The sequence below is a fragment of the Cryptomeria japonica genome, chromosome 7 (assembly GCF_030272615.1).
Source record: "Cryptomeria japonica chromosome 7, Sugi_1.0, whole genome shotgun sequence".
Lineage (NCBI taxonomy): Eukaryota > Viridiplantae > Streptophyta > Pinopsida > Cupressales > Cupressaceae > Cryptomeria > Cryptomeria japonica.
The window spans coordinates 194,902,290-194,928,636 of NC_081411.1; positions in this window are offsets into that span (position 1 = coordinate 194,902,290).

Consider the following 26,347-nt stretch of genomic DNA (forward strand, 5'->3'; position numbering starts at 1 on the left):
GAATATTTATTTAATTTAGGAAAAGGATAATTTAAATAAATAGATGTATTTATTTAAATGAGAAATAAGGCTAGAAGAGGATAAATGAATTAATTAAATAAATAATGATTTATTTAATTAATAGAAGAATTAGGCTTAGATAATTAAATAAATAAAATTATTTTATTTAGACTGGACAATTTTAGGTGTCTACAGTGACCATGGAGGCTCACCTCCCAACCTAGACTTACTAGAAGCCACCCCCAAGCTTGGAGAACCAAGACCTAGACGGGTTACACTCAAGCAATACACAAACAAGCATGGAAAACTTACAACAAACATATTCCCATCCCATTATTAAACATCATCACATAATGTGATTCTTACATGGGTGGAAGTGGACTAAGTACCTTGAGGAAAAACTGCAAAATAGTAGATCACAAGCCATCTCATGGCAACCAAGAACACATCACAAGTACAACTTGACCCAATATCCTTATGAACCCCAAGGCACACATGCCAAAATATCTCCCCTTATGACCCGCAAATGCATAAACAAAACTATGTAGCAAGAGTCACATAAACAAACTCTTGAGATCACTCTCTTAAAGAGAGCCTCTCACTCTAAGGTTGTCAAACAACCTTCCACCCCCAAGACCACTCTACCCTCCCAAGGGTAAGATGGCCTTGGATACTCCCAAAACACAAGTAAATGCATAACCAAAAATAAGTGAAAGATCACATATATATCTTCACAAATAAAACACAAGGGAAGAAAACAACTACATTCAAGCAATCTTTCAAAACAAAGTTTCAACATACAAAGAGATTGAATCTACCTTGAATCTGCCAAGGGTTTACAAGGGATAGCTTGGAGAAGAGCAGCCCAAATCCACACTTCTTTTCTTCCATACTTAGCAAAAAAACTTTCATCCTAAACTTGTTTCAAAACTACAAGATCTAGTCTCCAAAGATGGAGAGTGGGTGATTGACTTCCTAAGTCTCAATCCCTTGCCTAAGAAGGCTTCTCTCACTCTTTCCAACCTCTTGGATACAGTGAGAGCTCTCACTAGTTGGTCTTCCCAAAGCCTTATACACTCCCTAACCAAGGCACCTCAAAAAGGGAAATGAAATGGGGAAAAGGAATGACACATACTAAGAAGGTTATCTAACCAAGGAAGAATTCTCCAAGTTGGATTTTCGCTCATCTTGGGAAAACCAATTTTTGAAGGGTCAAATAAGTTACATGGGAGTGGTTACATGCTTAAAAATACCCCTAACCCATAGGTATATCCTATGGACCTTTGGAAAAGTCTCTAAACTAACCCTAGGAGTCCATTTGACCCCTTAGAAACCCAACTGAAGTTAACCTACGGGTCAAACCTGGGTTGACCACCCCAAAGACTCTTTACCCAAGGCAAATTTGGGATCACACTCAAATATTTAAAAAAGGCTTTTGTTGAAACAATTTCCCTCCAAGAGACATGTCAAATCAAAACACTATTCAGCACATGTGTCAAGTGACACAATAAAATACATTACTTAATTTACACATGGAAATTATCTCTTGTTGGTTTTAAACAATTTAATAAATACAATTTAACACACATACAAACATTTACGTTTATAAATAAAATATGATACATATGAGGTGTTGTCTCTCCAAATAGACAACCCCTGGTTTTACGAACGTACAAAGGTCTAGATTTGATTCTCCATAATGTTTCCATGGTCACATGGATAATTTTCCTGCGCATCTCAATTACACATTAGTAATTCCCAAATAGCCTCATATAATATTAAACACATAAATAAGAATACAAATCAATCACTTTGCATACAATTGACATCATACAAATTAATTTACCATAAAACAATGCAATCCATATAAAGCAATTATCATAATCCTCATAAATTCCAACCATACATAAGGCATGCATCATAATTTCTAACATCATAATAAAGTCCTGCAAATTCAAATATAGTTGACATACATCCAATTAAGATTATCCTATCAGTGGATTATATATGATTTCAAATCTATAACACATCAAAATGTACACCACAAGGTGAAAAGATTATGTAACTTGGTTCAATTACTTTTCTCACCAATCTATCTCTCTAACATAGCCCATCCTATTGAATTATAGCATTTATAAAATAAGGTCAACCATGGTCAACTAAGTTAACTAGAGCTTGATCAGGGAGGGCTCTACATCCTCCTCCCCTAGAGTTCGACTTACTCCTGGAAGTCGCATGAGTAGAATACGAAATAGGGACATAACATTTCCCAGAATTTCAATAAGTTACTCTAAATCTTGTCTTGCCTACTAGAAAAATGCAATACCAAAACCAACTTATTATTGTAATTAGCTTACTATCTTCATAAGGTTAAATTCTTAGTATGTTGATTACACTTCCCTTCAATCTTAGGTAGGTGTTTACAAAATTTTATCTTTCAACAATTTACATTAATGCACCATCCAAATCATATCAATAACACTCATCAACTCCCATAATCAAAGTTACACATATTAAATTTTCTAGGAGTCATACTTTGTTTAGGATTCATTTTAAAATATGTTTATCCCAATGCAATTCTCATCCATGCATGTTACTTAAGAAAATTGGCATCACACTTAAACCAAAATGAATATACTTATTCTACATCAAGGCGCCTCATTAGGGTGTTAATAAAATATTTGTTAAACCATCCTAGGTGCATGATTTCTTCCCACATCAAAAGGCAACAAGGGATAATCAAGTTTAAGTTCTTCAAATCTGCCCCTATATAGGGTAGTTTTCTACCACTAGGGCTTACAATGTTTATATTTCTAGACACCAAGGTTTAAGTTTCATAGAATACATTATTTGCAATCCCAAACATTAAGGTACATAACAATCTCATTCTAAGGGAGTGATGAAAATTACTAATACTTATTTTAGATATCATCCACGCAATCATCTCCATACACATGCCAAATTTACCAATCTGCAATTATCATCACTTTCACAATTCATTAGGTCTAGATCACATGTTTTTTTTTTGTTATGAATTTTCTCTCTTAGATTACTCACAAATAATTTTATTTAGGAGGGTATTCCTTACTTTATCTTATCTTGATATAATATTCTTTGTTAATTCTTTGTGCCTAATTTCACTCCTTGTTGTATTCTCCCTTGACACACTATCAGTGGTTCAATGAACATGATAGACATTACACAAATCACATCACTAGGGCTAGCTATATCAACCATCAAAATGACCACTTGTCTCTTTAAAAGAAAAATAAAAGTTACTCTTTCCAAGTCCAATAAAAAGAAGAAAAAATGTCGGCAATTGAAAGATATTAAAACTGGCAACATGGCAAGTACCATAGCTCCAATAAAGAAACATAAATTTAGTGGTCCTTTCATCATTAAAAAAAATATAAAAAAAAGTACTAGCCCCTAGGTGACAATATACTATTCAAAGAAAGTCAAAAACACTGACGAATCAAAAATCGAACAGGATGACCATACTAATCATACTATAGGGAGTAACCACAACACATCACCCAAGATCACACATCTTGAGTGTGTTAGGAAGTGATTATTAGACTCATAAGGTTATTAGATTATCTATATTCCTTTATTATTTACGAAATAAGATCTTATACACAAGAGATCACAATCATTTTATAGGTCATGTTCCATCTTAACCTTTACGTGATTACTATTACAAGCAACACCTTCCGATACAATCCGCTATCTATTTCTGGGTTATTAATCATCCATAATTATATCTAATAGGTGATTGCACTAACTCTACCATTCTCTGTCCATTCTTCTTGGACTTCCATTAATTATCTTAATATGCTAAACCTTGGTTCAATATTACATGGTAACTTATGCATCGACACTTTCATGTCTTACTTACACACGTGGTTGATAATTCAGTACAAAATTATCACTTGTATACTTAGAAACACTTAGGGTTTGTGTAATATAATCATATAATTTTACTAGGTACATCATTTGTTCTCTTAGCACCTTATGCTAGCTCCTTGTATTTTCACCTCTAACATTCACTTGTCCTTATTAAGCAGGAGCATGTTGCCAAATTACCAACACTTATGGTTAAGAACCATTTGGGGTGGAATAATTGTCAAGTAGAATTCAATAATGGCTGACAACAAATTCCTACCCACACATTTCATGACATATTTCTAACAACTCGGAGAGTTGACTTATTCTGTCCTACTTCACTTATGAAACTATGAAATCAAGGGGGTGTGCACTCGAGATGTGACCAACACCCACCCTTTTAATTAAGATTTGGTAAAAAGAAGTTATCTCTTTCTATATTACTTATTTATATTTACTTACTAGCCAATTCCATATCACAACTTACGATTTCTTCAATCCAAGTAAGCCACCTTATCATCATAATATCATGTTACCCAATTATGATATAACATAAAGGTGTCCAATAATTACCAATGTCTTAAAAATCCCATAATTCCCAAGTTCTCCCTTAGCTAAACACATAATTCGGCTCCTTATTATTGTTCTCATAAAACATTTTATACTCCCAACTAATTTTCATTAAAACTTTGATACTATAATACCGCTATACTATCTTTCCATAAGCCCTTTCCAACTGCATGTTGTTTCATCCATACTTAATGTTTCGCATACTCTCACACTTGAGAAGAGCAGCCCAAATCCACACATCTTTTCTTCCATACTTAGCCAAAAAAATTCCATCCTAAACTTGTTTCAAAACTACAAGATCTAGTCTCCAAAGATGGAGAGTGGGTGATTGATTTCCTAAGTCTCAATCCCTTGCCTAAGAAGGTTTCTCTCACTCTTTCCAACCTCTCGGATAGAGTGAGAGCTCTCACTGGTTGGTCTTCTCAAAGCCTTACACACTCCCTAACCAAGGCACCTCAAAAAGGGAAATCGAATTGGGAAAAGGAATGACACATACCAAGAAGGTTATCTAACCAAGGAAGAATCCTCCAAGTTGGATTTTCGCTCATCTTGGGAAAACCAATTTTTGAAGGGTCAAACCAGTCATATGGGAGTGGTTACATGCTTAAAAATACCCCTAACCCATAGGTATACCCTATGGACCTGAAAAGCCCTAAACTAACCCTAGGAGTCCATTTGACCCCTTAGAAACCCAACTGAAGTTAACCTACAAGTCAAACTTGAGTAGACCACCCCAAAGACTCTTTCCCCAAGGAAAATTTGGGACCACACTCAAATATTTGAAAAAGGATTTGGTTGAAACAATTTCCCTCCAAGAGACATGTCAAATCAAAACACTATTTAGCACATGTGTCAAGTGACACAATAAAATACATTACTTAATTTACACATGGAAATTGTATTTTGTTGGTTTTAAACAATTTAATAAATACAATTTAACACACATGCAAACATTTACATTTACAAATAAAATATGATACATTCAGGGTGTTGTCTCTCCAAATAGACAACCCCTAGTTTTACGAACGTACAAAGGTCTAGGCTAGATTCTCCATAATGTTTCCGTGGTCACATGGATAATTTTCCTGTGCATCTCAATTACACATTAGTAATTCCCAAATAGCCTCATATAATATTAAACACATAAATAATAATACAAATCAATCACTTTGGATACAATTGACATCATACAAATCAATTTACCATAAAACAATGCAATCCATATAAAGCAATTATCATAATCCTCATAAATTCCAACCATTCATAAGGCATGCATCATAATTTCTAACATCAAAATAAAGTCCTGCAAATTCAGATATAGCTGACATACGTCCGATCAAGATATCCAATCAGTGGATTATATAGGATTTCAAATCTATAACACATCAAAATGTACACAAAAGGTGAAAAGATTATGTTACTTGGTTCAATTACTTTTCTCACCAATCAATCTATCTAACATAGCCCATCCTATTGAATTATAGCATTTATAAATAAGGTCAACCATGGTCAACTAAGTTAACCAGAGCTTGATCAGGGAGGGCTCTACACTACTATAAGAGCAACGTTTTGACCCAGTGAATGCAAGAGTTAGGATTTGAGTCTTGGAAAAGATTTTTATCACCAAAGAATGTATCTAAAGGTATTAAGAGTCTAAGGTGTCATTTGAATGATTTCAAAGTTGTACCTTAAAATTCCAAAACCCAGGCTACAAGGAATAGGTGTCTCTAGGGTTGTACAAGATGTTTTATAGGTTCCACACCTTCGTTGTAATGGTGGATGTTTTATAACTCAAGTTGGTCATAGGTGATCCAAAGAGGGATTTGGTGTCAAGGGAGGACTTGATGTGAGAATTTGCAGCTTAATGAGTGGCTATTGGATCAGAGGGTCCCATTAGAGAAAAGGGGAGTGTAGGTGGGTCCATGTATGTTGTTGACAAGATTGTCAAGAACCCATGAATTTTGAGACCTTGGCTTGAGGGTCTAATTGTGTAATTGTGTGTAAGAAGCCTTGTTCCTTGGGGCTCTGCATCATTTATGACACCTTGTTCACTAAGGACTTTTTTTGTTTCCAATCCTTTCTCAATGACCTCTTTGAAAGTAGATAAACAAGTTTTTCTTAGTTCATATCCAATATCCTTGCTGACATTTTGAGTGAGCATTTCTACCAGTTGTTTTTGTGGGATATCACAAGAGAATCGACTAGCAAGACCTCTCCATCGTTGTAAGAATGAAGCAAAAGACTCCCCATTTTTCTATTTTGTGTTGCACAAAGTAGTCGCTGACACGTCTATTTCAATATTGTATGAGAAGTGTTGTATAAAAGCCTCTGCTAAATCACTCCATGACTTAATTATAGATGGGAGTTTGGAGAACCATTCCATAGCATGTCCACCTAATCTTTGTGGGAACAATCTCATCAAGTATGTTTCTTCTCCTGCTACCTCAATCCAAGCTGTAAAAAAATCTCTTATGTGTGCCTTAGGATCCCCTTTTCCTTTATGTTTGTCAAATTTTGGTGTCACAAAATGTGAAGGAAATGGAGGTATTGGATTACTTCTATCAATTGGATAAGGACATATCTCTTTCATTGTGTATTGTTTCTTTGGTGTATTCATGTCTATCATTTGCTTAGGCAAATTCTCGATTTGTTGTTGCAAGTCATTCTTGGGTGGTGTCTTTTTTCTTTGATCTAGTCCCATGCCCAAGCCACCGAGTGGAGGAGGAGGGATATAATGCATGTATGGATGGTATTGATCATAGATGTGTTCATATTGAGGAGGGACATAGTTACAACTGTATGTATCCACTTAAGTTTCACCTCAAAGATTAAACCTGCAAACTCATTAGTCTATCATGCAAATATAACTCAAGCTTCAACCAATGAAACAACATGAAATGAAATAGAAAATAAAATATTATACCTTCATGATTTATATCTCATTGTGTCCTAACCCCATTGTTCTTGGTTGCAGATGATTTTGCTCTCAAACAAGCACTTGTAGCTTCTAAGATGGTAAGTGTGGAATGGACTGATAATTGATATGATATGCAAAGCTAAACTATGATAATGATTTATGCTATATTGTTCAAAAATAACTAAAAATGCTAAGCACATGAACTCACTGATGCAAAGATAAAGACTCCTAGAATGACTATAAGATTAACTATTATATTCAAAAATGGCTTAGGAGACCTTTATTTATAGATTTTTGAGTGCATAAGTTTAGGTGGCAAAGATCAACTGTCACGATTAAATCTTTGTAATTTGAATAGCTATGAGAAAGAGGTTGAGATGTGAGAGAGAAAGCTGGAAGATGTTCCCCCTACACCTACAAGATGGAGGAAAAAATGGAAGGAGAAGCCAAGTGTTATTCATCTCACCTTGACTAAGAATGAAGACTGAGAGAATATAGGATAATTGGAGAAGATTTAGGGATAAGAGGAGAAGTGGACTCAACTTCCTCCAAAGATGCAGGAAGGTTGGATAAAATATAGGGAACTTGAGGAATGTGTGTACGTACACATTATTTGAAGAATAAATGATAGTTGAAGATAATGATACATATTAATATCTTTAGCCACATGATTGATGAGTTGGAAAAGAAGAAGTGATGTGAAGATGAGGGTGAGTTGGAAAAGTAAGCTTAAATAATTAAGAAATTATTTAATTGAGAAGACGATAAGATAGTGGATAGAAGAATAATTAAACTTTAGATATTTAATTAATTGATTAGAAGAAAATCTAAATGAATTAATTAATAAAATGTTTCAATTAAATTAATTAATAGAGGAATATGAAACAAATTAAATAGATTAATCTTTTCAAATTAACTATTTAATAGAAGAAGAATTATTAAATAAATATAAAATATTTATTTAATTGCTCATAGCCAATTTTATGTGTATACATTTTGCCCCTCTTTGAAATGATGTTGAGACAACATTGTTTCAAAGATTAAATCAAGTCTTGATAATGCACCTAATGAAGATAAAAATCTTGATTGTGTGCCCCCTCGGGAAATTGATCATGATTGTTGAAAATTTTTGATTGAGCGATTGATCTCACGATAATTGATTTAAATTTCTGCAACTTTAGTTGATGAAAATGTCCGCTCTTTGATTACTTTGATATTCTACTTGATTTTATGATTGATAGAGTTTTATTGACCTCATGATCGATGAAGGTCAATAATATAAACTCGAAGTTGTGATGATTTGATAGGATAGAGATTGATTGACTTCATGATTGATGAGCATCAATTATGTAAACTCAATATTGGATAAAGTAGATGTGTAACCTCATGATGAATGAGCATCACTAATATGTGGTCAAAGAGATTGATAGAAATCTCAAGTGAGCGGATAGGATAGCTAATTGATTGACCAAAGTGATTGATTGGATCAAGAACTGACATTTTGTTGATATCATGTTGCAAAAGGATCTCGATGTATTGATATGAGACATTGATTTTATATCATGATACATTGTATGTTATTGATTATTTATTTGATATCATTGTAAATTTGGATTGTTTATTATTTATGATGATATGCAGACATGGACTCTATATGATGCTTTGATTAATGATTGATCATGCATGCTACTATGATCTATATGAAGTAATTACATGGATGATGGTGTGATGATGTTTCCTTTCCTTTATATTCCATGATATTATGATGATATGATGATGATATTGATTCTATCTAAGACTTATATGATCTACATGATAATGATGATGTGAAATAATTTACTTGACCTATATTAAAATGATTAAAATATGAAATGATTTACTTGACCTATATGAAAATGAATTATATATGCAAATGGATGTTTATTTCTATTCCTTGATGTATATGCATGTGATGATAAGATGATGAAATGATTTACTTGAAATGTATTTGATTTTTGATTTGATGATTATGGATATAATTGTAAATGCTTATAATGATTAAAAGATGAGATATAAATAATGATGGAATAATAATAGGATTAATGAAAAATGAAACTAATGATAATCGGATGCAAAAGATGATAATGATGAATGCAAACCTAATACGATTGAAATGAATGCATCTAATAAATGATGAATAGTGAATGACATGACGATTATGATAACATGCAAACCTAATGATTTAAAAGATGAAATGAACCTAATTAATTAAATGCAATTTATCATGATCAATGCAATTATTTTATTTTATTTTTAATCCAAATACACTCAATCTTTATTTTGACTGTTAATCTCAAATGAAATTCTTATAATGCAAATGATAAATGAATCTAAATGATCTAACTAAAATGATACTTCCATTCCTCACATGCTTTCTTGTAACAGTGCTTGATTTCATCATTGAGCTTTTAAATGTTGTAAGAAAATACAAGCAACTTGACATAATGATTCAAGCTAACCTGGGTGTTTCTTACTTGGATTTTGATATAGCAAGTTTATACAAGAAACTTGATATAATGAATCAAGTTGACCCGAGTATCATGACTCAAAACATCCTCCATGATCTTTTGTTGATCATATCCTTAGACAAGTACATACCTCAATAAGAGATAAATCATAGATAGCAAACAAAGAAAATAACCATGCCCCATCATATCTACTCTAGTCTTAAACATCATCGAGTTGTGTAGGACACATAATTATAGAAAATCAAGATATAAACATTGAATCTTGTAAGTCATACATATGTTCTCATGGTCATTAATTGATATAATAATCTTGATGAAATCATCATTGATAATCCTTCATTACTTGCTGGTTGAATATTTGTATTCTGAATTTCACGATCCAGTTGTTACAAATGCCTTGTTTATCGTTTGTTTCAAAACCCTAGGTGTTTTTGGTTTTACAAAGCTTTAAAGATGCCCTTAACAAAAGGAATTTAGGATTTTGCCCCTAGTAGAAACAAAATTTAGGATGGATGTACCAAGAATGATCCAAACCATGGTGAGATACAACTACAGATTAATTGATTCTGATAAAATCCAAGACAATGACTATGATAAGTGTATCAAAGATTGATAATTGTTTGATAAGCTGCATATTTCTTGCTAATGGTTCAAAGCAATGAATGATAAAGATAAGATGGATACGTGAGGATGGATGGATAAGATAGGATGGATAGATGCGCAAAGAGGTCTCATAGATGGAAGAGCCCACTTTTAGATAGCACCTATTTACCACGTTTTCACCATCTAAATTTATTGCATTTTTTGATTTTTATGATTTTTTTGTATTTTTCTTGATTTTTAGAGAGATCAAACATGTCCTGCCACAAATTGATAAAGATAAGACTAACTACGATAAAATTGTGCAGTCACATTGATCTATGTCATTGTTTTGATTATTCGATGATTGATAGGAATGTTTGGTTCCAAAGAGTGAGTACCCATGTAAGACCGATCTATCTCGTTTCGAGTGTACCTTTCCCTATATAAGACATGTTGATGTTGATAGATGGATAGATTAACTAGACATGTTGATCAGTTTGATTGTAGACCTTGAGATTTTTCTTGTTGTTGATCTGATTTGATGGATGGTCCATGTTGTCATGCTTTGATTTTTAATTTTTTATTTGATTTTGTCAATTTTTTTAATTTTTAGTTTTTGCACATTTTGTGATTTTTTAGAATTGTTTGAATTAGAAGCAAGATGTATTTGTTTGTCCCAATGTCTAGCAAGACAAGGAATATTATGAATGGATGAATGAACTTTTAGGTGAATATGAATGGGTGAAAGATGGAGGTAGCTTCTTATGGAACATGAAGGGGTACGTCAAGAGCTTTTCGAAATCGTGTTTTGTCCTTAGTTGTGATCATGATGGTATGGATAAGGTGAAGCAAAATAGTAGATAATGATGAATTTAGATAGGGTAATGGATATTGGAGGAAGGATAAAGGGAGATATGGTATGAAGAATAGAGTGGATGAACTTTCCCATTGTTGGTTTATTTTTCTACTTTCAGAATTTATTTCCCGATGTAGGTGAAATACAGTGGTCTGATGATACACCGGCATCCCTGCAAATCAAGAACAGTATCAGGATGCTTGGGAATGAATAAGACCATTTGGGGTTAATTTAAAGATTTTCAGAAGAGGATGCATGAAAGAGAGAGGATACCAAAAAGTGTTGTGAAGAAATATGAGGATTCTATCTATTTCATGGTTGATACTGACACTTGTCATATGGAGGCAGTAGATCCTAGAACTTCATGGATTATGCCTATGGGATACGAGGTAGAAGTTCATATTTTGACTATGTATGTTGATCATCTCCTTGCACAACTGGTAGATTCAAATGCAACCAGGTTTGGAACCTTTAAAGAGAAACCATTAAAAATGCATTCTAAGTTGGCCAAACCGGTGATTGCTAAGAAAATTAAAAAAGAAGTTGAACAATTTATTGTGGAACAAGGCTTCACAAAATAAATGATTAATGAAGCAAGAGCTAAGTTTGAAGCTAAACACGAAGGAACCTCTAGTACTTCAACTAGTAGAAAAACAAGGAGGACAAGTGTAGAGAAGGAGAAGCCCCCTCCTCCTCCTAAGATATAAATTAGAATAAAACCTAAAGCAGAAAAGCCTCAAGCACCAAAAGTGAAAGAAGTGTACAGAAAAAGGAAGAAACAACAAGCTCAAATAACTCTTGAGACTATTGTTGAGGATGAGGAAGAAGATACAGAATCTGAAGGTGGATTGAAAGAGTTGAGAGCCAGTGGGAAGAAATCCAAACTAGTTGGAGTGCCTACTATGAAATTTGTAAAGCAACCGATAAGTAAAATTACTTCACTTGAAAATATGCTAGAGAAAATAAGAAAGTATGGTATTTTGGTTGATGTAAAGAAACATTATAACAATTTTGGTGAATATGAGAAAAAGAAAATTGAAGATACTATTTTATGGTTTATGAATAAGTATAGCATAGCATTGATTCAGTTGCAAGGCTTGATTCCTAATTCTTTGTACAATAAATTGGAAGCAAGATGGAAAATTGTTATAAAGCGGGACAAAGAATTAATTGAGTTTGTATTAATGCATTTGCAACCGGAGACCTCTATGAAGGATATTAAATAAATTATTTCTAAGGCAAGGCCATTATTTCTTACAAAGAAAAGGTTGACAAGATTATTGGTTGGTGAATCTCAGTCGGTACATGCTGAGACTGAGAAGATTTTGAAGAAGTTTTTAGGATTGGTACCTAAAGAAGAGGATCTAGAGAGAATATAGGGAGAATATCTCCCTGACAATTTGAACATTAATGATATCATACTGGATGAAATTGTGTTTGATGACACATCGGCAGATGTTGGAATAGAGAAAGAAACAATCATTATCACTGATGAAGAAACAGTGCTACCGAAAGCTACACCAACCGGTAAAGTTGCAGAGATGATAGAGTAACCGATGAATGAACAAACAGATAATGTACAAACCACTGCACCATCGGTAATGACAGATGAGAAGACATAAGAGAAAGTTGAAGAAAAGCAAAAAGGGCCACCGGTAAAAATAGAAGAGAAGCATAAAGAAGAAGAGAAGAAGGAAGAAGAATCAAAATAGAAAGTGACCTCCCGGTCACTTACTTCTAAGAAAATTATTGATGATGATGCACAATATGACACTGTATCCATTCAAGGACTGATCAACATGGATATGTTAAGTCCTAATGAGCTGATGGAGATTGCATCTACTATGCAATCTAAGGCACAAAAGAAAATTATGAAATCACAAAGAAAAGAGGCTCAAACTATTCAAAGTGCAATTGATATACTTTCCAGTATACTATCAAAGACTGATATTTATAGTCTTCCTACACTTATTGACAAACTGGAACAACTGGTCACATCAGTAGGAGAACAAATGAAGATTTTGGAGGAAGTAGCAATGCTTAATGTGGAGAATGAATATAAAAAGAAGAGAATTGAGAAATTGATGCAATATATTGATAAGGACATAGCAGGTCTCACTATCAACATGGATATAATTAAAGGAGCATTGAAAACCAAAGGTAAAATACTTTCCATAATTGCAAATTTTTCATTTTTTTGTGGTAATTTAGAGAAGAAGACACGAGAAGCTCAGCAGGAGTTGAAGAAGTTAGGTGAATCTTTTGATCCTGTTAATGATTCAGTGATCAATTTTGGTAGATTTGTAGTAGCTTTACAACATAAGTTGAAGGTATATGAAGTTGAGCAGGTTAAAAGGACAACTTCTTTACAGGAGTTATAGACCCAGTTGAATCCTAAGTTGGAAATTTTGCAGAGAGGCTACAAGGAAACAGAGGCAATTATGTCAACACCAGAGATGAGTACATTAGATTCCATGGAAGAACTTCCCTACCAATTCAAGACTCTATTATTGTGAGGATCCGGTTATTACTGAGAGGGGGGGTGAATCGGTAATAACAATAAACTGAAATATTTTACTAATCTAAAAATACTTCTTAGAAATAGTTCATAACTAGTACTGGTAACTACTCAATCAATCACTTAAAGCAGATTTACCAAACTACTCATTCATGTGTTCATCAACATGTAGGCAATGTAATGATATCGAATCCACACATAAACAAATCAACCACCATATGAATACTGATATTTTTCATGTGGAAACCCAAATGGGAAAAACCACAGTGGGAATTGGTACCAACAAAATTTGCACTCTTTTGGAATGTGCCTTGTTAAAGGCCTAGCCCAATTAGGAGCTTTACAATATACCCAATTAAGAGAAGACCATGTTAGGAGTCACCCAGTGAAGGGATTTTAACCTCATCCTTGTTAGCAACTCTACCCTATTAGGAGTAACTTTTCTAAAGGATTTAAACTCAAGTTAATGAGCCAGCCGGTGAAGGGATTCATAATATCAGGCCTGTTAGGACCTACCCAGTTAAGGGATTTCAATACTGTTGTAACTATTAGCGAACAACAGGTAAATGACCTAATCATAGCACTCTTTTCTTGCTAGTACAGATCCATTTCAGCTCTAATCTTCTTCTCACATGCAGACATCTCAATATGGTTTGGCACACTCTCCTTCTCTGATCACTAACACAAAATCTCTTCTCAAACTCGACCTAAATACTTTTCAACTAGGTCAGTTACATAACCCTAACTTACAATGAATTTACATCATAGATCATATCAAATCATTATAAATCTTTATAGATCATTATTTCAGACCATTACAACAAATTTCAAGACAATTACAATCATTGAATGATCATAACACATCACCGCACATCGATCTGATAAGTTGTCAAACCCTTATCACATTCTTCTAAGCACTTTGTTGTTTCCCAAGAAATTTACTCCTTGATCATGCTCAAATAGCATCTTATCACTTCACACAGATTCTGACATGTCACCACTAGGATAAGATCATGAAAAGATTCACCGCCAAACCATAAAACATCACCGGTTAAAGATCTTGTCACCGGTTCTCAAACCCTATATTGAATATACAATAGTCAATTACAAACATGACTTCTAGTTCTCCAAACATGATGCGGTTCTAGTCATAGACTCATTATATTGTCATAAGCATACATTCCAAACTGCAACACCTAACTCAACATGGATCTCTCCTGCAACCATCTCCTTCTCTATTCCTGCTTACCGATTGACTGCAACTTAGCAGTTTTGCTATCCAACTCAATTCATTACCAGTTAGGAAATACTTAGATAACTTAGATGATAGACCAAACATAAACAAGCATGGTTGCCATCAATTAAAATACAAATAACTGATCATAAAACATCATATCACAATTATATCATCACCAACAGTTCATCAATATATCATCACCAACATTCCATCAATATATCATCATCATCCTTTATCGATATATCATCATCTCTATTAGTTATGCCAACATGCCAATAGGAAAAGAGGATATGGATAGAAATGGGATATAGATAGGAGAAACAAGATCATAGATAGTGAGGGATGATGGAAGAAATGAATAGATAGGATAGATTGTATGGATAAGGTGAAGCAAAATCATAGATAATGATGAATTTAGATAGAGTAATGGGTATTGGAGGAAGAATAAGGGGAGATATGGTATGAAGAATAGAGTGGATGATATTTTTCCCCCAAGCATAGAGGTCTCCATTTGCAAAAAGGAAATATGTAATATTGTCACATCATCTAGCACCACCTGAATAAGTGTCCCTAAAAATTTTAAAGATAAAGACCCAACCCACACTTAGAACCTCCAGAAAACACAACCAAACATATCTAGCGACTAGGAAGCAAACTCAAAAGGGAAGAAGAATCCCAAACCAGATCAATCTACTTAGTCTTTGATTACCCATGTGTGTGCAAGTGAGTTCATTCTGGCTCATATGATCATTATAATCTTCAGAATCCAACATGGCTAGGTACATGAGCTACGACTTCAAAAGCATCCTGGATAGAGCATCCCTGCCAGCAAGCATCCATAGCTCTAATGAGGTTATCATTGTAATATCACAAATATTGATTCATTTCCAGCTGGGTGTCCATAGCCTCAATGGAGTTACTTGCATGTTCCCATAGCCAAGCATTTTGATATTGCATTTCATTGCATTTTTTTCTTTTCTTGACATTTGTTTTCTTGCTCATGCTTTTGATCTTTTGATATTTCTTTTTGTTCTTTATTTTTCTTGCTTTAGCTTGTAAGTGATGAAACTTACATGGGTCTGATAATTACAATGGTGCTGAAGTGGGATTTTAGATTTTTCACTAGCCACATTTTTTACTAAGAGATCATAATGATTTAGAGAAATTGATTAAGTGTATGAGATATAGTAATCAAAAGGATGTTGGTACCTAGATATGATAAGTGGCTCTTTTCTGGATTGAGTATGCATCCCAACCAAAAGAAAATGTTAAAGAGGAACAACCTCGGATTTTGAAGTGTTTCATAAATATATATCTAGGAAATGGACTAAACATGAGATTTGAGAATGGGAAAGCATGTGACAAAATGACACAAACACCTATCTCACTGATGAAATATTTATGCAAAGGATTGAATAAAAGGGATGGAAGAATGGAAAATAGGTTTTGGATAATAAATAGGATGTTTAAAGATGTGTGCAAGGATAGATGGAAATGTCTTCAAGATGAGCATTAGTACACAACTTGAGAGGTGATGAAGTGATGGAGGAAAATTGAATTTTGGGACATAAGGACCCAAAATAGATAGAGGAAACGATGGAATAATAGGTTTGGAAAGTGGGAGATGTTTAGATAGATGGTTGAAGGAAGCTTTTGGAACAACAAGTCTAGATTCCAATTTTGATTGATCTTTGGATTGTAATGATTTTATGGGCATCCACATTGATTTTGATTTTTCTTATTTATTAAAGGGTTTTTGTAGCCTTTTGGATAAGATTTTTCTTTGATTTGACATGTATTTTAGATTGAACATGTTGATCTTTGGATATATGTGGATATTTAGAGTTATGGATTTTTATTCTTGACATCCAAATTTCTTCCAAAAGGAATGGGAATCATGGATGGATAGGAATGATATGGACGTATTTTGGATGGGTGGATGTGAGGTCCTAAGATGGATAGAAGGAAGGAAGGCTTTCAATTTGGAATAAAAAGGACCTAAAATGGATTTTATGGATGAAGGGATACCTTGATCTTCACTTGGAATAGGATCATTTGAGATTTTTTGTTGATTTTGAATTAGATCCTTGGTGGAGATGGAAGGGATATCATGATCTTTCTTAGGAGGTTTATATTGAATGGGACTTTGCTCTTGAGATGAAAGGGGATCATCATGGATGGAATACCAAAATATTAGGGGATCATCATAAGATTCTTGATAGGTGGGATCTTGATAGAATGGGATTAGATTGGATAGCATGGTCTTGATTATGCTAGGGCTCATTTCCTTTGACTAAGCTTCTTCTTTTCAAGTGACGAGGTATGGTCATACGAGTGATCAAAGTTGATGTTTTTTGATTTAGGTTGACTTGATAAAAAATACCTTGTTTTGATACCCAAGCTTACTAGTCGAATAGAGGGTTTTATATTCCCCTATTTATGTGACTAATTACGTAGAATGATATGATAAAGTTCCTCAATATTGGAAAGTAGATGGATTTGACTAACTTGGATAGCTAGACAAAGTATCTGATGTTGATATTGGTTGAAAGTGTGAAACTTAGATCACTAGATGATATTCCTCTGATTTTATTAGAAGAAACCCTATTTTTTTGACTAGCTATGAATTTTGTGACAGTTGAAATGAGATCTTCTTGAAAATGGGTATCTAGATCTGTTTTCAAAATTTTATGGTGACAAGTTGAAATTCTCTCTATTTTGGATGCGCTAAAACAAATGTGGAACCTAATTGTATATATGCACTATAAAATAGTGCAACTACATTGATCTGTTGAATAAAAGCATTGCTCTGTGCAATAAAAGTGCTACCCTAAGGTGCAAAAGTGATGTTAGTTGTAAAAGTGTTATTTTGTTGAGCAAATGTGTGATCCTAAAGGTCAAAAGCATCGTAATGTTTCTCAAAAGCGTTGTTCTGTGCAATAAATGTGTTGTTTAGTGTTGTAAAAGCATTGTTCTATGTTACAAAAGCGTGATTCTGACTGTGTTAAATGAAATTTTTAGTTTTCCAGCAAGTTGTCGGATTTTTACTCATTTCAGGATGATGATTTTTTTTATAAGTTTTTGACCATTTTGAGAATATTTTGCAAACACAATGTTTAGAAATCAAAGTGAACAAGCAAGAACAAGTCCTATGGTAGGCCGAGACAATAATTGTTGAATCTCACATAGGGTTTCCCCTAAGGCTATGCTATTCAGAGTGGATATTTAGGTGCTTGACCCCACTGGCTCCACCCTCGGCACTCACTTCCCCAAGGCAGCCAAGCACCAGTTTCCATGAAAACTCCCCATGGCAAACTTCATATCTCTACTGAAAACCGTATGTGTGTGAACCGATTCAGAGGTTCGATCTACTGCGCCAACAATTAGAAGGATTTTGGTAGCTAATATAAATGGTTTTTAGTAAGGGCTTCCAGTCATGTGGCCATACATGCGACACTCTACATTCTATAAATACAGAAGGTTCCTAGCCTATAGAGGTTACGCTCCATAGGATTTATGGGGAAACATTATGTTGGTATGAACTAATCAGCACATGTTGTCCATGACTTTCATCATAGACACGATTTATTTAGAGTGGATCAGAAGGACTTGGTATTAGCACGTTTCCACTTGGGTCGTTCCCCTCTCACTGGCCCCATCAAGGCAGCCTGGGAAGGCAGGCCCTCTAAAGGTAAAACATGAAAAATGAAAGTAGGTCTGGTTTTCTGATCACCGTATTATGGTGAGAGCATACTCACCTACTACTTTCAAACTAGCATGGTAGACAATGGTTATTTTACCCTTTAGATTACCTATGTGCAACTACCTTACAGAAAACACACGATGCAAGTTGCATGTTATTCATTTACCCCTTAGTTAAACTAGGTGAAGCATATATGATTTTTTACTTCCCAAAGTACTCCTAGTTAAACTATGTGAGGAAATGCATGGAAAATTTCTCAAAATAAACCTTGCATGCATACAAGTCAGTAGTTTTCCGAAATCTGGTCTTGGACGGTTGAACCTGTAAAAGTATGTTACCTGAAAGATTGTAAAATTTCAAAAAAAAATCAGATTGAAAGAATAAAAGCACGAAAACAGGAAAATTCATGATTCTAAACTATAAAAGCACTATTCTATTGAAAAAATGCACTATTCTGCATCATAAATGTTCTATTCTACTGCTTAAATGCATGATTTCAACAATAAACGCGCTAACCTATTTAGTATATGTGTTAACAAAAGTAGTAAAAGTGTTGTCCTATTAAGTAAATGCGCTACCAGATTGCACATATATGTGAAATTGGCTTACAAATGCGTTAAATTGATTTCTACGAGAATAAGATAGGATATTAGAAGGATATGTGTGAGGCCTGAGTCCCACGGTGGGTGCCAAAAAAAATGTATCCACTTAAGTTTCACCTTAGAGATTAAACCTGCAAACTCATTAGTCTATCATGCAAATATAACTCAAGTTTCAACCAATGAAACAACATGAAATGAAAAAGCAAATAAAAGATTATACCTTCATGATTTATATCTAATTGTGTCCTAACCCCATTGTTCTTGGTTGCAGATGATTTTTCTCTCAGACAAGCACTAGTAGCTTCCAAGATGGCAAGTGTGGAATGGACTGATAATTGATATGATATGCAAAGCTAAACTATGATAATGATTTATGCTAAATTGCTCAAAAACAACTAAAAATGCTAAGCACATGAAGTCACGCATGCAAAGATAAAGAATCCTAGAATGACTGTAAGATTAGCTATTATATTCAAAAATGGCTTAGGAGACTTCTATTTATAGATTTTTTAGTGCATAGTAGGTGGCAGAGATCAATGGTCATGATTAAATCTTTGCAATTTGAATGGCTATGAGAAAGAGGTTGAGATGTGAGAGAGAAAGGTGGAAGATGTTCCTCCTACACCTACAGGATCGAGGAAAAAATGGAAGGAGAAGCCAAGTGTTATTCATCTCACCTTGACTAAGAATGAATACTAAGAGAATATAGGATAGTTGGAGAAGATTTAGGGATAAGAGGAGAAGTGGACTCAACTTCCTCCAAAGATGCAGGAAGGTTGGAGAAAATATAGGGAAGTTGAGAAATGTGTGTACGTACACATTATTTGAAGAATAAATTGGAAGTTGAAGATAATGATGTATATTAATATCTTTAGCCATGTGATTGATGAGTTGGCAAAGAAGAAGTGATGTGGAGATGAGGGTGAGTTGGAAAAGGAAGATTAAATAATTAAGAAATTATTTAATTGAGAAGACTATAAGATAGTGGATAGAAGAATAATTAAACATTAGATATTTAATTAATTGATCAGAAGAAAAGCTAAATGAATTAATTAATAAAAAAAATTAATTAAATTAATTAATAGAAGAATATGAAAGGAATTAAATAAATTAACCTTTTCAAATTAACTATTTAATAGAAGAATAATTATTAAATATATATAAAATATTTATTTAATTGCTCATAACCATTTTATGTGTGTACAACAACTTACATATGGACCACTTGGTATGGTATTGTAATGAGGAGCACTAGGTCTAGGTCGATACATGTCATGATCATGAGGATAGGAGGTATCATAAGAGTGATCTTCGATATTGCCCCCAAATCTGACACAAGCTCTCCTCGTGTCATGATTTTGAATGTTCACTTGAGTATAATTGTATGCATTGGTATAATCTTGGGTATTATGTGTATTAGCATTTCTTCTCCATGGGAAAGGACGACTGTGAGGTTGTTCATGAGAGCTCCTAGAAAAATTGGTATGAGTATGGGTATTGGGAACTTATGGTTTTTGAAATAAGCATGAAGGTGACTCATGCATGAAACATTCTCTCCTATTACCACCAGTATGTCCTCTAGGATTTGCATTTGTTTGAACCATTTGATTAGGAGCCTCTTCTAATATTTGTGACATATCAAAATTGTTAGGTAGCCTTATTCCACTTTGTGCCATGACTTGAAGGAAGTATTGTCTATCTATTCTCATGATCTCTTCAAACAATCTATTGAATCTTAGATCTAAGATATTCTCTTCAATGTCTGTGGTGGTGATAGATGCATTGTTGTTCTCATTGTTGGTCTCATTATCATTGTCTTCCATATTACTGCGAATGTCAAATGGATTATAAAGTCGTCTCCATCAAACTTATAGGTACTCATGTTGAGAGATCTTAGAGCTTATTCAACTTCTCTTCTAGACCTTTGGGAACGGGTTTCAACCATGAACTTGACCTTGGCTAAAATGAAAGATGAAAAGAAATATGAAGAATATGGAAGACCAAGAAAGGATATGAGATGGAGAAAATTTAGGGTTGTCTTGCAATGTCCAAAAATATAAGTCCAAGATAGGTGTGATCTAAAGAAAGGTGTGGCTTCCAAAGAGATGATAGATCTCTTGATGAGGTATGTTGACCTTGACTAAAGATGACCAAATGGGACCCTAAGATGATGGATCTGATATGAGAACCACTTAGTGATGTGTTGTAATGAGTTTGCAAGATATGATAAGGAAAACAAAGCAAACTTTTGACTCTAGTTTGGAAAATGTGTATGAGGGATTGCAAATGAAGACGAATAATGGACAAATATGTGACCAAGACTGGTTGACTAAAAATGATGAAGCCTTATATGAAAATTCTTAGTAGCTCTTCAAATCTCAAAAACCTAAGCACGTCTTGTCTTTTCCAACTTATGCAAAATTTGTTCTGAAACACAGACTTGGTATTGTTCTGCACAGACGTGATTTATGATCTCAAATGCAATTTTATGAAACAGATGTAGTTTTGATTGTTGAACTGATAATGTGTTGATTTCAAATTAAAATGTGATATTGCCCTGTGTAGACACGGTTTCCCAACCCATACGCGATTTAAAGGAACAAAGACACATTTTTACTGTTGCATTGATAATACTTTGCTTTCTAACAAAAACGTGATTTTGCCCTGCATAGATGTGGTTTTCCAACCCAGACGCGATTTAAACTATCACAGATGTGGTTTTTGATAAAATGTTTAATTTTGTCCAAATGGTAAATTGTTGAATGTGACCAAATCTTAATGTTGAATACTTTTGTGGTAAGAAAACACAACAAACAATTAATACACAATGTTTAAAGGTGTGTTTGTCCAAAATATTTTTGTGTATGTTCAAAATATTTCCACTGGTATAGCACAAATTGAAGACACTTGAAAACATGCATAACCTAGGATAGAAAGAGAAACCATTGAATGGGGGCCCCCCGCGACATAGAAATACCTCAAACAAGCAGACAGCTAGAGATTTTGGTAGTACTAGCTTCCCCACCACGGCACTCACTTCTCGTGCATACTAGATTCTCTTACCTCAAAAGATCAAAGATCAAATGAGGGATTCATGTCTCAACATGAAAGGGTACATGAGCGGTATCTACGGGTATGATCCAAACTCCTTGGACCATCAAATGTAAAGATTTTTGGCCTCTACAACAAAAGGTGTTTAGTGGGGCAACTTTTACAGTCCTTTGTGTCTACCCATGCGGCAGCGACTCATTTAAGAACCCACTCCTAATCCCCAAAGAGGATTTTTAATGCATCCAACACAATTTTGGATACTAGGGAGAACCGTCGGTGTAGATACACATCACCAAGTCGTCGTGGCTTTTGCCTAATGTATTAATTTATATAGCGGGCAGAAGAAGTACCACTTGGTTCATACTCTCTCACTTGGCCTTATGGGCTACTTGGGAGACAGGCCCTCCTACCTAAATAGAAGATGATAACAATTTCTCTTACACCCAAGGTCCAATGGAAGGCAAGGGGAGAGGATACTTTTGTTATCAACTCTAGGGTTATAAACATAAAATGTGCAAAGCGCACCAAACACTTCAAACAAGTTCTTTAACCCCAAATGAAAAAAATGTGTAACCCTAATTAGACTAAAAATCCAAAGACACACACCTAGATTACCCCTACAACAAATGATTAGTAGTTTTGATAGAATACCCCCACCTGCAAACACACTAGTTAGGTAAGTTTTTAAAATCCAAGTCCAAATGTGAAAGGGGGCCTTCGACAATACAATATTTTCTTTTTCTTCAAAATAGTTGCACTACTTCGTTAGTTCAATGCAAGGGGCTATGCCAAAACCAAATTAGAAAAACCCTAAAAAATGAAAAAGATACCAAAAGTGGGAAACAAAAATGTGGTTATACCAAACGCAAACATAATTTCCGAACACAGACGTGAAGATGTGAGATGTAGATGCGATTTTAGACATCTGGAACCTGCGAAACAAGATCTAAACACATACACAAAAAAAAGGAACGCAGACACACTTTTTGGGCAAAAACATGGAATTATGAGTCACTGACGTGATTTCCAAAAAATCTGCACTTACAACAAAAAGAAAATGTAGAAATGCAAAAAAATCCAGCCCAGATGCGATTTAAACTCATAGAAACGAAAATATGATGCACAAACGCTACTTCAAGATCTAAAACCTGCAAAACCGATAGAAATACACAGATGCAAAAACAAGGATCATAGACACAATCAGAATGCAGATGCAGAAAAACTAGTCATAGATGCGTAATACATCAGAATTGTCGCAAATCCAACCTCCAACTTCACAAAAAAGCTAGATCTGCAAACAAAATGTTAGAAATAAAAGGGACAAGGGTCCCACCAGGTGTGCCAAAATGTATACAGTAAAAAATGATAATGAAAACTATTGTAAAACCATAAAGATCCAACCACAAACAATCTAAGTCCTACAATGAAACATTCACCAATAGCAATGAAGATACCTAAGAACATGCAAATCCACAAAATAGGCAATATTACCATTCACGTGCCAACTAGGATTTCAATCTCCAATGTCTCCTATCTCCATTGATCTTGTTTGATATATTTTCTCTTATATTTTATGTGTGCACAAGATCTCAACAAAGAATCGATTGAGGTTGAAGTAGCTTGATCGCAAGAAGGCTTGATTGCATAAGCGTTGATTAACTGATTAGGGTTGATAAAGAAGGAAGTATCCTCTTATATAGAAGACACTTTAGAAAATGGAGGGATAGGATTAAAAGGTGAAGAGAATAAATGGTCAGCTAGGCTTAAAGGGTAGGTAGAAGAAATAATAAATAATGAAGGGGGTAGGTAGGAGTGGATTAAGAGATAAGCGACATGTGTCATTGAAGGAAAAAGCTAATGAATTAATTAAATAAATAAAGATTTATTTAGGTAAAAATAGAAGAAGTGGGACCAATTAAATAAATAAAATATTTATTTAATTTAGGAAAAGGATAATTTAAATAAATAAAAATATTTATCTAAATGAGGAAAGACTTAGAAGAGGATAAATGAATTACTTAAATAAATAAAGATTTATTTAATTAATAGAAGACTTGGGATAAAATAATTAAATAAATTAAATATTTATTTAATTACATAATTATGGAGACTTTGGATAATAATAAAACATGTGTATGCATACCCTCCATTTAAACCATAGGAGACCAGCTCTAAGCATTAGCAAATGCAAACTGCTACAAGTTACCAGAACAAGCTTACCATCTAGGTAACAACAATCAACTTTCTAGAACACTTCCATTAAATTGAATGGTAGCATGGTGATATTACAATAATATCTTAACCAATTTCATAGTCATATCAATCAATGGTACTATCACAACTCAAAATACTTTGACATGAAAAGATAGTAACATACTTTCTATAAACTTTTGGCTGTCATGGGAGTAAGCAATATGTCTGATACTCTACTAAGAAACATTTGTCCAAAAATTTCTCTCAGAGACAACATCCTTTTGACATTAATGATATATTTTAATAGGTCTTATATTCTTGATCTCCATCTCCTTAATTAATATTGAAGATGTCATATTTATTAAAGATCCCCTCTCTTTTCGGAGGTAGATATCTTTAGGAAAATATCTCTTCCTCCCCCTTTGATAGTTATTTATACTTGATAAGGATTTCTTTATACTTGTTGCAAGATATTCCCTTTACAATTATCTCTTTCCTACTTGAAATTTTGTATTCTTTATAAGGGTCTTCTTTCTAGCCTGGAACGCATGCATATTTGTTGAGGATATCTCCTTGGTGTTGAAGGTGTTTTATCCTTGATGTGGGTCTCTATCTTCCTTAAAATATCAACATGATAATATGTTGACATCTGAAAGGAGGCATATCAAGTGTCATAACCCTCTTTTTGGACCTTGATATGACTAGCTATTATTATTATTATTATTACTACTACTATTATTATAATATTAATTTTATGGGTAATGTTAGATAGAAAAGAAATGAGGTTGAACTTTTTAAATAAAAAGGAAGTTAAGTGGCGACACACACATGAGGTCATAATTTATTTAAAAATTAATTATTTTCTCAATATCCTAATTGAGCACATGGTGTAGGAGAAATAAGAAGATTCTAGAAAAGAAATTTTAAATTCAAAATATTAACTAATAAATATTATATTTAAAAAATATATGACATGGTATTTACAAAATTATTCTATGATAAGAATAATTTTATTCATGGCATTTTTATGACAAAGGAGTTACAAAATGCATTTTGATAAAATGGAGGAGAATTCAAATTTGAATTTTGAATGCATGGTCAAATGTAACCCCCACTATGACAACAATCACTTTTGTATGAAATTAATTTAGAAATTATTTATTTTCTCAATATGTTATTTAGCACATATTGTAGGAGGAAATGAGAAGGTTCTAGAAGAGAATTTCAAATTCAATTTTCCATGTAACCCCCAGTATGACAATTAATCATTTTGCTTGAAATTCTTTTGGGAAAAGAATATGGAAATCAATTAATTTCTTTTGTAGTGGGAAAATGACTCTCTTTTCTATATATTGAGTTCTAGATTTTCGAAAAAGGGGAGTTCATTGTTTTTGGATGATAAAGTAGTCTTGAAATTCTTATGAATTTATTTTCAATATCATGTTAGTTGTAGGAGAAATTTTGTAGATGTGTTGCAGGATTTTGGAGAATATCATTACCAGGCTTCAAGGAGGAATTGAAGGAGGTCAGCAAGGTTCTTCATTCAAATCTAGGTTCCCTTCTTGCATATTCATTGCTTTCTTTTTCTTTTCAAAGAAAATATTCTTCTCGTCTCTTTCAAAATTTTGTACATAAGAAATTTTGTGTATTTTTTTTCAAAAGAAATCTATTTTTATCCATTTCAGATTTTTGCAAGGAAATCTTTTTCAATTTTTGTTGATGGATT